At 38.6% G+C, this 10,811-nt stretch overlaps 5 non-coding genes across 5 annotated transcripts; all 5 read left to right on the forward strand.

The window, feature by feature from the left end:
* Positions 1-93: 93 nt before the first annotated feature.
* On the forward strand, positions 94-164 carry TRNAG-GCC (transfer RNA glycine (anticodon GCC)). The gene has a single exon. It is a non-coding gene; the product is annotated as a tRNA-Gly (tRNA).
* Positions 165-408: 244 nt separating this feature from the next.
* Positions 409-479, forward strand: TRNAG-GCC (transfer RNA glycine (anticodon GCC)). Its single transcript has one exon. It is a non-coding gene; the product is annotated as a tRNA-Gly (tRNA).
* A 2,008-nt stretch (positions 480-2,487) lies between these two features.
* TRNAG-GCC (transfer RNA glycine (anticodon GCC)) lies at positions 2,488-2,558 on the forward strand. The gene has a single exon. It is a non-coding gene; the product is annotated as a tRNA-Gly (tRNA).
* A 4,117-nt stretch (positions 2,559-6,675) lies between these two features.
* TRNAG-GCC (transfer RNA glycine (anticodon GCC)) lies at positions 6,676-6,746 on the forward strand. Its single transcript has one exon. It is a non-coding gene; the product is annotated as a tRNA-Gly (tRNA).
* A 559-nt stretch (positions 6,747-7,305) lies between these two features.
* Positions 7,306-7,376, forward strand: TRNAG-GCC (transfer RNA glycine (anticodon GCC)). The gene has a single exon. It is a non-coding gene; the product is annotated as a tRNA-Gly (tRNA).
* The last annotated feature ends 3,435 nt before the right edge of the window (positions 7,377-10,811 follow it).

The following is a 10,811-nucleotide window of genomic DNA, read 5'->3' on the forward strand; positions in this document are numbered from 1 at the left end:
TACATTATCGAGTACTGATACTAACTTAATCTGCATTATGTCACATAAAATTTAATATTTCCTGAAATGTCCGTGATGGAACAACAACATATCGCATTGGTGGTTCAGTGGTAGAATTCTCGCCTGCCACGCGGGAGGCCCGGGTTCGATTCCCGGCCAATGCAAAATGATTTTGGTGCTGTCAATTAATAGTTCAATATGACGTTATTTCTGTGTGTCACTAAAAGCGCGGAAATCTCGCACATTGCCCATGCGAGACGTATGTAAATTTCAGGTGGAAACAATTGACTAGATTATTTGTATAGATATGGAATCTACATTATCGAGTACTGATACTAACTTAATCTGCATTATGTCACATAAAATTCAATATTTCCTGAAATGTCCGTGATGGAACAACAACATATCGCATTGGTGGTTCAGTGGTAGAATTCTCGCCTGCCACGCGGGAGGCCCGGGTTCGATTCCCGGCCAATGCAAAATGATTTTGGTGCTGTCAATTAATAGTTCTATATGACGTCATTTCTGTGCGTCACTAAAAGCACGGAAATCTCGCACATTGCCCATGCGAGACGTATGTAAATTTCAGGTGGAAACAATTGACTAGATTATTTGTATAGATATGGAATCTACATTATCGAGTACTGATACTAACTTAATCTGCATTATGTCACATAAAATTCAATATTTCCTGAAATGTCCGTGATGGAACAACAACATATCGCATTGGTAGTTCAGTGGTAGAATTCTCGCCTGCCACGCGGGAGGCCCGGGTTCGATTCCCGGCCAATGCAAAATGATTTTGGTGCTGTCAATTAATAGTTCAATATGACGTTATGTATGTGTGTCACTAAAAGCGCGGAAACATATGTAAATTTCAGGTGGAAACAACTGACGAGATTATTTGAATAGATATGGAATCTACATTATCGCGTTCTGATACTAACTTAATCTGCATTATGTCACATAAAATTCAATATTTCCTGAAATGTCCGTGATGGAACAACAACATATCGCATTGGTGGTTCAGTGGTAGATTCCCGGCCAATGCAAAATGATTTTGGTGCTGTCAATTAATAGTTCAATATGACGCTATTTCTGCATGTCACTAAAAGCGCGGATATCTCGCACATTGCCCATGCAAGGCGTATGTAAATTTGAGGTGGAAACAACTGACTAGATTATTTGTATAGATATGGAATCTACATTATCGAGTTCTGATACTAACTTAATCTGCATTATGTCACATAAAATTCAATATTTCCTGAAATGTCCGTGATGGAACAACAACATATCGCATTGGTGGTTCAGTGGTAGATTCCCGGCCTATGCAAAATGATTTTGTGCTGTCAATTAATAGTTCAATATGACGTTATTTCTGTGTGTCACTAAAAGCGCGGAAATCTCGCACATTGCCCATGCGAGACGTATGTAAATTTCAGGTGGAAACAACTGACTAGATTATTTGTATATATATGGAATCTACATTATCGAGTACTGATACTAACTTAATCTGCATTATGTCACATAAAATTTAATATTTTCTGAAATGTCCGTGATTGATCAACAACATATCGCATTGGTGATTCAGTGGTAGAATTCTCGCCTGCCACGCGGGAGGCCCGGGTTCGATTCGCGGCCAATGCAAAATGATTTTGGTGCTGTCAATTAATAGTTCAATATGACGCTATTTCTGTATGTCACTAAAAGCGCGGATATCTCGCACATTGCCCATGCAAGGCGTATGTAAATTTCAGTTGGAAACAACTGACTAGATTATTTGTATAGATATGGAATCTACATTATCGAGTTCTGATACTAACTTAATCTGCATTATGTCACATAAAATTCAATATTTCCTGAAATGTCCGTTATGGAACAACAACATAGCGCATTGGTGGTTCAGTGGTAGATTCCCGGCCTATGCAAAATGATTTTGGTGCTGTCAATTAATAGTTCAATATGACGTCATTTCTGTGTGTCACTAAAAGCGCGGAAATCTCGCACATTGCCCATGCGAGACGTATGTAAATTTCAGGTGGAAACAACTGACTAGATTATTTGTATATATATGGAATCTACATTATCGAGTACTGATACTAACTTAATCTGCATTATGTCACATAAAATTTAATATTTCCTGAAATGTCCGTGATGGAACAACAACATATCGCATTGGTGGTTCAGTGGTAGAATTCTCGCCCGCCACGCGGGAGGCCCGGGTTCGATTCCCGGCCAATGCAAAATGATTTTGGTGCTGTCAATTAATAGTTCAATATGACGTTATTTCTGTGTGTCACTAAAAGCGCGGAAATCTCGCACATTGCCCATGCGAGACGTATGTAAATTTCAGGTGGAAACAATTGACTAGATTATTTGTATAGATATGGAATCTACATTATCGAGTACTGATACTAACTTAATCTGCATTATGTCACATAAAATTCAATATTTCCTGAAATGTCCGTGATGGAACAACAACATATCGCATTGGTGGTTCAGTGGTAGAATTCTCGCCTGCCACGCGGGAGGCCCGGGTTCGATTCCCGGCCAATGCAAAATGATTTTGGTGCTGTCAATTAATAGTTCTATATGACGTCATTTCTGTGCGTCACTAAAAGCGCGGAAATCTCGCACATTGCCCATGCGAGACGTATGTAAATTTCAGGTGGAAACAATTGACTAGATTATTTGTATAGATATGGAATCTACATTATCGAGTACTGATACTAACTTAATCTGCATTATGTCACATAAAATTCAATATTTCCTGAAATGTCCGTGATGGAACAACAACATATCGCATTGGTAGTTCAGTGGTAGAATTCTCGCCTGCCACGCGGGAGGCCCGGGTTCGATTCCCGGCCAATGCAAAATGATTTTGGTGCTGTCAATTAATAGTTCAATATGACGTTATGTATGTGTGTCACTAAAAGCGCGGAAACATATGTAAATTTCAGGTGGAAACAACTGACGAGATTATTTGAATAGATATGGAATCTACATTATCGCGTTCTGATACTAACTTAATCTGCATTATGTCACATAAAATTCAATATTTCCTGAAATGTCCGTGATGGAACAACAACATATCGCATTGGTGGTTCAGTGGTAGATTCCCGGCCAATGCAAAAAGATTTTGGTGCTGTCAATTAATATTTCAATATGACGCTATTTCTGTATGTCACTAAAAGCGCGGATATCTCGCACATTGCCCATGCAAGGCGTATGTAAATTTCAGGTGGAAACAACTGACTAGATTATTTGTATAGATATGGAATCTACATTATCGAGTTCTGATACTAACTTAATCTGCATTATGTCACATAAAATTCAATATTTCCTGAAATGTTCGTGATGGAACAACAACATATCGCATTGGTGGTTCAGTGGTAGATTCCCGGCCTATGCAAAATGATTTTGTGCTGTCAATTAATAGTTCAATATGACGTTATTTCTGTGTGTCACTAAAAGCGCGGAAATCTCGCACATTGCCCATGCGAGACGTATGTAAATTTCAGGTGGAAACAACTGACTAGATTATTTGTATATATATGGAATCTACATTATCGAGTACTGATACTAACTTAATCTGCATTATGTCACATAAAATTTAATATTTTCTGAAATGTCCGTGATTGATCAACAACATATCGCATTGGTGATTCAGTGGTAGAATTCTCGCCTGCCACGCGGGAGGCCCGGGTTCGATTCGCGGCCAATGCAAAATGATTTTGGTGCTGTCAATTAATAGTTCAATATGACGCTATTTCTGTATGTCACTAAAAGCGCGGATATCTCGCACATTGCCCATGCAAGGCGTATGTAAATTTCAGTTGGAAACAACTGACTAGATTATTTGTATAGATATGGAATCTACATTATCGAGTTCTGATACTAACTTAATCTGCATTATGTCACATAAAATTCAATATTTCCTGAAATGTCCGTTATGGAACAACAACATAGCGCATTGGTGGTTCAGTGGTAGATTCCCGGCCTATGCAAAATGATTTTGGTGCTGTCAATTAATAGTTCAATATGACGTCATTTCTGTGTGTCACTAAAAGCGCGGAAATCTCGCACATTGCCCATGCGAGACGTATGTAAATTTCAGGTGGAAACAACTGACTAGATTATTTGTATATATATGGAATCTACATTATCGAGTACTGATACTAACTTAATCTGCATTATGTCACATAAAATTTAATATTTCCTGAAATGTCCGTGATGGATCAACAACATATCGCATTGGTGGTTCAGTGGTAGATTCCCGGCCTATGCAAAATGATTTTGTGCTGTCAATTAATAGTTCAATATGACGTTATTTCTGTGTGTCACTAAAAGCGCGGAAATCTCGCACATTGCCCATGCGAGACGTATGTAAATTTCAGGTGGAAACAACTGACTAGATTATTTGTATATATATGGAATCTACATTATCGAGTACTGATACTAACTTAATCTGCATTATGTCACATAAAATTTAATATTTTCTGAAATGTCCGTGATTGATCAACAACATATCGCATTGGTGATTCAGTGGTAGAATTCTCGCCTGCCACGCGGGAGGCCCGGGTTCGATTCGCGGCCAATGCAAAATGATTTTGGTGCTGTCAATTAATAGTTCAATATGACGCTATTTCTGTGTGTCACTAAAAGCGCGGAAATCTCGCACATTGCCCATGCGAGACGTATGTAAATTTCAGGTGGAAACAACTGACTAGATTATTTGTATATATATGGAATCTACATTATCGAGTACTGATACTAACTTAATCTGCATTATGTCACATAAAATTTAATATTTCCTGAAATGTCCGTGATGGAACAACAACATATCGCATTGGTGGTTCAGTGGTAGAATTCTCGCCTGCCACGCGGGAGGCCCGGGTTCGATTCCCGGCCAATGTATAATGATTTTGGTGCTGTCAATTAATAGTTCAATATGACGTCATTTCTGTGCGTCACTAAAAGCGCGGAAATCTCGCACATTGCCCATGCGAGACGTATGTAAATTTCAGGTGGAAACAATTGACTAGATTATTTGTATAGATATGGAATCTACATTATCGAGTACTGATACTAACTTAATCTGCATTATGTCACATAAAATTCAATATTTCCTGAAATGTCCGTGATGGAACAACAACATATCGCATTGGTAGTTCAGTGGTAGAATTCTCGCCTGCCACGCAGGAGGCCCGGGTTCGATTCCCGGCCAATGCAAAATGATTTTGGTGCTGTCAATTAATAGTTCAATATGACGTTATGTCTGTGTGTCACTAAAAGCGCGGAAACATATGTAAATTTCAGGTGGAAACAACTGACGAGATTATTTGAATAGATATGGAATCTACATTATCGCGTTCTGATACTAACTTAATCTGCATTATGTCACATAAAATTCAATATTTCCTGAAATGTCCGTGATGGAACAACAACATATCGCATTGGTGGTTCAGTGGTAGATTCCCGGCCAATGCAAAATGATTTTGGTGCTGTCAATTAATAGTTCAATATGACGTTATTTCTGTGTGTCACTAAAAGCGCGGAAATCTCGCACATTGCCCATGCGAGACATATGTAATTTTCAGGTGGAAACAACTTACTAGATTATTTGTATATATATGGAATCTACATTATCGCGTTCTGATACTAACTTGATCTGCATTATGTCACATAAAATTCAATATTTCCTGAAATGTCCGTGATGGAACAAAAACATAGCGCATTGGTGGTTCAGTGGTAGAATTCTCGCCTGCCATGCGGGACGCCCGGGTTCGATTCCCGGTCAATGCAAAATGATTTTGGTGCTGTCAATTAATAGTTCAATATGACGCTATTTCTGTATGTCACTAAAAGCGAGGATATCTCGCACATTGCCCATGCAAGGCGTATGTACATTTCAGGTGGAAACAACTGACTAGATTATTTGTATAGATATGGAATCTACATTATCGAGTACTGATACTCACTTAATCTGCATTATGTCATAAAATTCAATATTTCCTGAAATGTCCGTGATGGAAGAAAAACATAGCGCATTGGTTAGTCAGTGGTAGAATTCTCGCCTGCCACGCGGGAGGCCCGGGTTCGATTCCCGGCCAATGCAAAATGATTTTGGTGCTGTCAATTAATAGTTCAATATGACGTTATTTCTGTGTGTCACTAAAAGCGCGGAAATCTCGCACATTGCCCATGCGAGACATATGTAATTTTCAGGTGGAAACAACTTACTAGATTATTTGTATATATATGGAATCTACATTATCGCGTTCTGATACTAACTTGATCTGCATTATGTCACATAAAATTCAATATTTCCTGAAATGTCCGTGATGGAACAAAAACATAGCGCATTGGTGGTTCAGTGGTAGAATTCTCGCCTGCCATGCGGGAGGCCCGGGTTCGATTCCCGGTCAATGCAAAATGATTTTGGTGCTGTCAATTAATAGTTCAATATGACGCTATTTCTGTATGTCACTAAAAGCGAGGATATCTCGCACATTGCCCATGCAAGGCGTATGTACATTTCAGGTGGAAACAACTGACTAGATTATTTGTATAGATATGGAATCTACATTATCGAGTACTGATACTCACTTAATCTGCATTATGTCATAAAATTCAATATTTCCTGAAATGTCCGTGATGGAAGAAAAACATAGCGCATTGGTGGTTCAGTGGTAGAATTCTCGCCTGCCACGCGGGAGGCCCGGGTTCGATTCCCGGCCAATGCAAAATGATTTTGGTGCTGTCAATTAATAGTTCAATATGACGTTATTTCTGTGTGTCACTAAAAGCGCGGAAATCTCGCACATTGCCCATGCGAGACATATGTAATTTTCAGGTGGAAACAACTTACTAGATTATTTGTATATATATGGAATCTACATTATCGCGTTCTGATACTAACTTGATCTGCATTATGTCACATAAAATTCAATATTTCCTGAAATGTCCGTGATGGAACAAAAACATAGCGCATTGGTGGTTCAGTGGTAGAATTCTCGCCTGCCATGCGGGAGGCCCGGGTTCGATTCCCGGTCAATGCAAAATGATTTTGGTGCTGTCAATTAATAGTTCAATATGACGCTATTTCTGTATGTCACTAAAAGCGAGGATATCTCGCACATTGCCCATGCAAGGCGTATGTACATTTCAGGTGGAAACAACTGACTAGATTATTTGTATAGATATGGAATCTACATTATCGAGTACTGATACTCACTTAATCTGCATTATGTCACATAAAATTCAATATTTCCTGAAATGTCCGTGATGAAACAAAAACATAGCGCATTGGTGGTTCAGTGGTAGAATTCTCGCCTGCCACGCGGGAGGCCCGGGTTCGATTCCCGGCCAATGCAAAATGATTTTGGTGCTGTCAATTAATAGTTCAATATGACGTTATTTCTGTGTGTCACTAAAAGCGCGGAAATCTCGCACATTGCCCATGCGAGACATATGTAATTTTCAGGAGGAAAAACTGACTAGATTATTTGTATAGATATGGAATCTACATTGTCGAGTACTGATACTATCTTAATCTGCATTATGTCACATAAAATTCAATATTTCCTGAAATGTCCGTGATGGAACAAAAACATAGCGCATTGGTGGTTCAGTGGTAGAATTCTCGCCTGCCATGCGGGAGGCCCGGGTTCGATTCCCGGCCAATGCAAAATGATTTTGGTGCTGTCAATTAATAGTTCAATATGACGCTATTTCTGTATGTCACTAAAAGCGCGGATATCTCGCACATTGCCCATGCAAGGCGTATGTAAATTTCAGGTGGAAACAATTGACTAGATTATTTGTATAGATATGGAATCTACATTATCGAGTACTGATACTAACTTAATCTGCATTATGTCACATAAAATTCAATATTTCCTGAAATGTCCGTGATGGAACAACAACATATCGCATTGGTGGTTCAGTGGTAGATTCCCGGCCAATGCAAAATGATTTTGGTGCTGTCAATTAATAGTTCAATATGACGTTATGTCTGTGTGTCACTAAATGCGCGGAAACATATGTAAATTTCAGGTGGAAACAACTGACGAGATTATTTGAATAGATATGGAATCTACATTATCGCGTTCTGATACTAACTTAATCTGCATTATGTCACATAAAATTCAATATTTCCTGAAATGTCCGTGATGGAACAACAACATATCGCATTGGTGGTTCAGTGGTAGATTCCCGGCCAATGCAAAATGATTTTGGTGCTGTCAATTAATAGTTCAATATGACGCTATTTCTGTGTGTCACTAAAAGCGCGGAAATCTCGCACATTGCACATGCGAGACATATGTAAATTTCAGGTGGAAACAACTGACTAGATTATTTGTATAGATATGGAATCTACATTATCGAGTACTGATACTCACTTAATCTGCATTATGTCACATAAAATTCAATATTTCCTGAAATGTCCGTGATGGAACAAAAACATAGCGCATTGGTGGTTCAGTGGTAGAATTCTCGCCTGCCACGCGGGAGGCCCTGGTTCGATTCCCGGCCAATGCAAAATGATTTTGGTGCTGTCAATTAATAGTTCAATATGACGTTATTTCTGTGTGTCACTAAAAGCGCGGAAATCTCGCACATTGCCCATGCGAGACATATGTAATTTTCAGGAGGAAAAACTGACTAGATTATTTGTATAGATATGGAATCTACATTGTCGAGTACTGATACTATCTTAATCTGCATTAAGTCACATAAAATTCAATATTTCCTGAAATGTCCGTGATGGAACAAAAACATAGCGCATTGGTGGTTCAGTGGTAGAATTCTCGCCTGCCATGCGGGAGGCCCGGGTTCGATTCCCGGCCAATGCAAAATGATTTTGGTGCTGTCAATTAATAGTTCAATATGACGCTATTTCTGTATGTCACTAAAAGCGCGGATATCTCGCACATTGCCCATGCAAGGCGTATGTAAATTTCAGGTGGAAACAATTGACTAGATTATTTGTATAGATATGGAATCTACATTATCGAGTACTGATACTAACTTAATCTGCATTATGTCACATAAAATTTAATATTTCCTGAAATGTTCGTGATGGAACAACAACATATCGCATTGGTGGTTCAGTGGTAGAATTCTCGCCTGCCATGCGGGAGGCCTGGGTTCGATTCCCGGCCAATGTATAATGATTTTGGTGCTGTCAATTAATAGTTCAATATGACGTCATTTCTGTGCGTCACTAAAAGCGCGGAAATCTCGCACATTGCCCATGCGAGACGTATGTAAATTTCAGGTGGAAACAATTGACTAGATTATTTGTATAGATATGGAATCTACATTATCGAGTACTGATACTAACTTAATCTGCATTATGTCACATAAAATTCAATATTTCCTGAAATGTCCGTGATGGAACAACAACATATCGCATTGGTGGTTCAGTGGTAGATTCCCGGCCAATGCAAAATGATTTTGGTGCTGTCAATTAATAGTTCAATATGACGTTATGTCTGTGTGTCACTAAATGCGCGGAAACATATGTAAATTTCAGGTGGAAACAACTGACGAGATTATTTGAATAGATATGGAATCTACATTATCGCGTTCTGATACTAACTTAATCTGCATTATGTCACATAAAATTCAATATTTCCTGAAATGTCCGTGATGGAACAACAACATATCGCATTGGTGGTTCAGTGGTAGATTCCCGGCCAATGCAAAATGATTTTGGTGCTGTCAATTAATAGTTCAATATGACGTTATGTCTGTGTGTCACTAAATGCGCGGAAACATATGTAAATTTCAGGTGGAAACAACTGACGAGATTATTTGAATAGATATGGAATCTACATTATCGCGTTCTGATACTAACTTAATCTGCATTATGTCACATAAAATTCAATATTTTCTGAAATGTCCGTGATTGATCAACAACATATCGCATTGGTGGTTCAGTGGTAGAATTCTCGCCTGCCATGCGGGAGGCCTGGGTTCGATTCCCGGCCAATGTATAATGATTTTGGTGCTGTCAATTAATAGTTCAATATGACGTCATTTCTGTGCGTCACTAAAAGCGCGGAAATCTCGCACATTGCCCATGCGAGACGTATGTAAATTTCAGGTGGAAACAATTGACTAGATTATTTGTATAGATATGGAATCTACATTATCGAGTACTGATACTAACTTAATCTGCATTATGTCACATAAAATTCAATATTTCCTGAAATGTCCGTGATGGAACAACAACATATCGCATTGGTGGTTCAGTGGTAGATTCCCGGCCAATGCAAAATGATTTTGGTGCTGTCAATTAATAGTTCAATATGACGTTATGTCTGTGTGTCACTAAATGCGCGGAAACATATGTAAATTTCAGGTGGAAACAACTGACGAGATTATTTGAATAGATATGGAATCTACATTATCGCGTTCTGATACTAACTTAATCTGCATTATGTCACATAAAATTCAATATTTCCTGAAATGTCCGTGATGGAACAACAACATATCGCATTGGTGGTTCAGTGGTAGATTCCCGGCCAATGCAAAATGATTTTGGTGCTGTCAATTAATAGTTCAATATGACGTTATTTCTGTGTGTCACTAAAAGCGCGGAAATCTCGCACATTGCACATGCGAGACATATGTAAATTTCAGGTGGAAACAACTGACTAGATTATTTGTATAGATATGGAATCTACATTATCGAGTACTGATACTCACTTAATCTGCATTATGTCACATAAAATTCAATATTTCCTGAAATGTCCGTGATGGAACAAAAACATAGCGCATTAGTGGTTCAGTGGTAGAAT

The sequence above is a fragment of the Saccoglossus kowalevskii genome, chromosome 17 (genome assembly GCF_978046115.1).
Source record: "Saccoglossus kowalevskii chromosome 17, keSacKowa6.1, whole genome shotgun sequence".
Taxonomy (NCBI): domain Eukaryota; kingdom Metazoa; phylum Hemichordata; class Enteropneusta; family Harrimaniidae; genus Saccoglossus; species Saccoglossus kowalevskii.